The sequence below is a fragment of the Pteropus medius genome, unplaced genomic scaffold, assembly GCF_902729225.1.
Source record: "Pteropus medius unplaced genomic scaffold, Ma_sr-lr_union100, whole genome shotgun sequence".
NCBI lineage: Eukaryota > Metazoa > Chordata > Mammalia > Chiroptera > Pteropodidae > Pteropus > Pteropus medius.
Genome location: NW_024349798.1, coordinates 17,777,573 through 17,783,459, shown reverse-complemented (window position 1 = coordinate 17,783,459; position 5,887 = coordinate 17,777,573). Strand labels below are relative to the sequence as shown.

The 5,887-nt window shown below is 37.0% G+C and overlaps 1 pseudogene; it reads left to right on the top strand.

Annotated features, from left to right (window-relative positions):
• The first annotated feature begins 1,241 nt into the window (after positions 1-1,241).
• Positions 1,242-1,360, top strand: LOC120620713 (uncharacterized; annotated as a pseudogene).
• The last annotated feature ends 4,527 nt before the right edge of the window (positions 1,361-5,887 follow it).

Below are 5,887 nucleotides of genomic sequence, written 5' to 3'. Positions count from 1 at the left end.
CACATGTGGACTTACTCACTGATGAACTAACTCGCTCCTCGCTCCAGCTCTGGGTTAGCAGTTCAAAAGGCACCAGGGACATACAGAGAAGAACTGAATTATCTAGCTTCAAGGAGAGGAGTGGAGGGACAACTTTGTGCCAGACAGAAGTGCTGCCAAAAGCCACTGTTCCGTTGTTGAGCTTGGCTTACAGACCCAGGTAGGCACCAAGCCTGAGTCTCCATCAATCTGGTTGAAACCATTCACCTCATACTAGTGATCCCCTGAGATCCCACCCTTATCAGTGTACAGGACCACCCAAGCTGCCTCTAGTGGCTTTTCTATACAAACAACTTGTCTTGACTCATGCTGTGGACCTTTCTAAAACCTCTCAATCATAACAAATCACAATCACCATCTGGCTTCAGTGTGTCCATATCTCTTACTGAGCAGCTCCAAGGTGGGAACTAGTGGCAATCAACTTTGTTTTGCAAGTGGGCCTAATGAGGCATTTCTGAACCTAACGTGGGTAATAGCCATTTGTGGATTGCTTGGTGGCCCATGTGAAGTGGCCTTGGGCCGGGCACATGCTACGGCTGAATTTGGCCTGTGACTGAGCCCCTCTCAGGGAGCCCCAGACTGCATGCCTGGTGGCTGAATATGGTCTGAGTCAGAGCACAATTCAGGATCACATATGAGAGTGACACACCGAAAGGAAAGACAGGGCAGGCAGCAGAGCCATGCTAAAGTGAATCCTGTTCTCTAACGTCATTTCCTGCACAATAGCTCCTCCACTGGTCACAGCCACTTATCACACCCAATCAGCCCAATGATCAATGCCTTCCATGGATGAGTAAACAGTAACCAAATCTCAACTACAACAGGGGGGCACAAATAATCTATACAAAAGATATATCGGGAGCATTCAGTTCAGTGAACAGAAAGTCTGTGCCACTGGGCCCCACCGCACAACTACTATATAAAGCCACTCTACTAGGCCAATGATAAAATAGCAATAACTAATATTTATCAACAATTACTTTATTTTTTTAACATTTTATTTTATTTTTTTTACTTTTTTCCTCTCCCCTCTTTCTCCTTCCCCTAGTAACCACTAGTCCATTGTTTATCAACAATTACTTTAAATGTAAATGGATTAAATGTTCCAATTAAAAGACATAGAGTGGTTGAGTGAATAAGAAAACATGACCCTTACATATGCTGCCTATAAGAGACTCACTTCAGATCAAAAGACACACATAGTCTATGGCCATGCCACCCTGAACACACCCGATCTCATCTGATCTTGGAAACTAAGTAGGGTTGGGCCTGGTTAGTACTTGGATGGGAGACCACCTAGGAAGACTAGGTGCTATAAGCATAAAAAAAAAAAAGACACACATAAACTGGAAGTAAATGATAAAAAAAAAATTGTTTTATGAAAATGGAAAAACACACAAAAAAAGCTGGGGTAACAATACTTATACCTGAAAAAATAGAACAAAACAAACCTGTAACTTTAAAGTAAAGGCTATAATAAGAGACAAAGAAGAACCCAGTTATCCCACTTCTGGGTACTTATTTGAAGAAACCCAAAACACTACCTTGATGGGGCATGCGAATCCATATGTTCATTGAAACATTATTTATAATAACCAAGATATGGAGGCATCCTGGGTGTCCATCAATGGAAGAATGGATAAAGAAGAGGTGGTTCATATACACAATGGAATATTACTCAACCATAAAAAAAGAATGCAGTCTTGCCACCTGCAACAACATGAATATGGACCCAGGGATTATTATGCTGAGTGGAGTAATTCAGACAGAGAAAGGCAAGTGTCATTTGTGAAATCTGAAGAACAAGATAAACAAGCAACAGAAACAAGGTCATATATAAAGAGAAGATTTTGATGGTTATTAGATTAGAGCAGGGAAATGGGTGAAGAAAGGGATGAGATTAAGAGGTACAAATTGGTAATTACAAAGTAGTCATGAGGATGTAGAATATTGTAATAACTATGTATGGTGTCAGATGGGTACTGGATTTATCAGGGTGATTACTTTATAAGTTATATAAGTATTTAAACACTGTGCTCATACATCTGAAAGTAATATAATATTGTATGTCAATTATAAGTTAAAGACATTTTAAAATAAAAATAAAGAAACAGAAACAAATGACAATGAAATTACAATTATCAACAAGTTTTGAAATATAGTAAAAGCTGTAAAAGAGGAAAGTTTATATCATCACAGGCCTATCTTCAACCTAACATTACATGTTAAAAACTAGAAAAAGAGGAACAACCTAACATTACATGTTAAAAACTAGAAAAAGAGGAACAGAGAAAACCAAAGTTATCAGTAAGAAGAAAATAATAAAAATTAGAACAGAACACAATGAAATTGAGAACAAAAAGACAAGGGAAAAAATTAATGCGATGAAGAGCTGATTCTTTAAAAAGATCAATAAAATTGACAAACTTCTGGCTATATGCATTAAGAAAAAGAGAGAAAAGACATAAACAAAATCAGAAATGAGAGTGAAGTTAAAATAGATAACACTCAAATGCAAAAGATTATGCAAGACGTGACGCCAGAAACAGAATGAGACATCCTCAGATCGCTCCCTTTGAAACAACAATAAGCTGAACATCTAAAACAAAAAAACACCCAAACTGCAGACCAGCACATCTGAGCATGGGATCTGAGTATAAGAGCTACCACAGGTCAGAACTCCGGGAGTCCGGCAGTAGACTGGGAGAAACAAAAAAGCTGCCTCTCACAGCTGGAGCTCTCTGCAAAAAGAGGGGAGGGGTGAAGGTGTGGCAGGTTCCCTGAACAGCCCTATCTGACAGAACTGTGAGTTCCACAGGTTCAGGGCAGAAAGCAGAAAACTGTGGACGGCAGGGAAGCAGGGACAGAAGAGAAACAACAGTTGATTATTATCACCCTGGTTGCAAAATGTGAGGCTAAGCCGCGGCCTCCATTCCCAACCCAAAGGGCCCTTCCTCCCCGTATCATCTGAGACCAAACACCACGGAGCCCCAGGTGAATCTGAGCAAAACTACCAAAACTGTCACTAACACTGACAGGATTGAGACTGAGGAATGTGAGTGTGACAATATCTATAAGAAAAAAAAAAGCATAATTAAGACTTTATATAAAACAGGGATCCAAGAAGCTCAGACACCATCTACTAGACACCAAAAGAAAAAGGCCTTTTTTGCAGCAGGCTAGAGATCATTATGCACTAGATCGTCTTTCTGGAAAAAAAGCAGAATACTTTCCATTAATGACCAGGTAGAGAAATAGTCCTTTAAACACCATGAACAACCAAGGTGACAAGGCAGCTCAGAAAAAAAAAAGCAAAAATTTTCCAGAAAATAAGCTTACAGACATAGAAATATGCAATTGAAATGACAGAGAATTCAGAATGGTACTTCTGAAAAAAAAATGAGATCCAAAACAATTCATACCAACAATTTCAGGAATTGAAAGAACAACTAGATGAGCAAAATAAGTTTTTTAGAAAGAACCAAATAGAACTTCTGGAGATGAAGAACACTCTGAAAGAGATGAAAAATGAAATAGCAAGCTTGGGAAATAGAGTCGAACAAATGGAGGAAAGGATCAGTGATATTAGAGAAGAAATCTAGATATAAATCAGAAGGAAGAAGAGAGAAACCAAAGAATGAAAAATAATGAAGTAAACCCATGTTTATATGGGCAAATAAGTTTTGACAAAAAAGTCAAAAACATACAGTGGAAAAAGGAAAGCCTCTTCAATAAAAGGTCCTGGGAAAACTGGAAACCCATCTTTAACAGAATGCAACTAGACTGTTATCTATCCTCACACACCAAAATTAACTCAAAATGGATTAAGGACCTGGATATAATACTTGAAACAATAAAGTGCATAGAAGAAAACATAGGAACTAATCTCAGGAACCCTGGACTTAAAGAGGATTTTATGAATTTGACTTCAAACACAACGGGAGTAAAAGCAAAAATAAATGAGTAGGACTACATCAAACTTGAAAGCTCTGCACAGTAAAAGTAACCATCAGCAAGATAAAGAGACAACCATCTGAATGTGAAAATATATTTGCAAGCAACACATCCAATAAGGGCCTAATATCCAAAATATACAAAGAAATCATACAACTCAATAACAACAGAAAAACAAACAACCCAATCAAAAAATGGACAAAATACCTGAACAGACACTTCTCTCAAGAAGACATACGAATGGCCAACGAACATAAAAAAAGGTGCTCATCATCACTAGCTATTAGAGAAATGCAAATAAAAACTACAATGAGGTATTATCTCACACCTTTTAGAATAGTTGATATCAACAAGACAAGTAATAGTGAATGTTGGAGAGGATACTGAGAAAAAAGAACCCTCATACACTGCTGGTGGGACTGAGAATTGGTACAGCCACTATGGAAAACACTATGGAGTTTCCTCAAAAAACTAAGAATTGATCTACCATATGATCCAGCAATCCCTCTACTGGTTATTTATCCCAAAGGCTTGAAAACTCATATCCAAAAAGATATTTTCACACCGATGTTCATAGCAGCATTATTCTTGGTGGCCAGGACATGGAAGTAACCAAAGTGTCCTACGATAGACGTTGGCTAAAGAAGCTGTGTTACATATATATACAATGGAATATTACTCAGCCATAAGAAAAGATGAAATACTGCCATTTGTGACAACATGGATTGACCTCGAGATAATCATGCTAAGTGAAATAATCCAGACAAAAAAAGTTGAAAATCACTATATCACTTACATGTGGAATATAAACCTAAAAGCAACAAACAAACAGAGACGCATGGTCATGGACAATAGACTAGTGGTTACCAGAGGGTAAGGGAGTAAGGTGGGAGGAGGGAAGTAAATGGGTAGATGGGTAAAAGGGGTCAAATATGTGGTGATAGATGGAAATCTACGGAAGGGGAACACATAATGCTATTAAATTGTACACCTGAAACTTACTGGAGTTCATTATTTATTTGTTTGTTTGTTTGTTTGTTTGTTTGTTTGTTTGTTTGTTTAAAAGATTATACAAGAACGTATGAAAGACTCTATGTCACCAAATTCAATACTTAGAAGAAATGGACAAGTCTTTAGAAATATACAACCTTCTTAGACTGAATCACAAAACACTGGAGAAAGCTAAATAGACCTATCAACATTAAGGAAATTGAAACAATTATTAAAAACTTTTCAAATAGTAAAAGTCCAGAACCAGATAACTTTAGTAGTAAATTTTATCTAACATTGAAAGATGATTTAATATATGTTCTTCTCAAGCTTTTTCAAAAACTGAAGAAGAGGCAATATTTCCTCATTTTATGAGTCCATCTTTACCCTGATATGTAAACCTGGCAAAAATAGCATGCACATGTGGGCACGTGCACACACACACACACACACACACACACACACACACACTCCAGATCAATATCTCTGATGAATACAGATGCAAAAATTCCAAACAAAATACTAGCAAATAAATACAACAATACATTAAAAGATTATACATCATGATATAGTGGCTGTATTCTAGGGGCACAAGGATGGTTCAATATATGCAAATTCAATAACATAATAAACCACATAAACAAAATAAAGGATAAAAAACATATGATCATATCAATAAATTCAGAATAGCAGCTGAGAAGATATAGCATCTATTTATGATTAAAACACTTAATAAAAATGAGTATAGAAGGAAAGGACCTCAACATAATAAAGGTCATATACGATAAACCCTCAGCTAACATCATATCTAATGGTAAAAAAAATAAAAACATTCCCTCTAAGATCAGGAACAAGACAAGTCTCCCCACTCTTACCACTTTTATTCAGCATAGTGTTGGAAGTC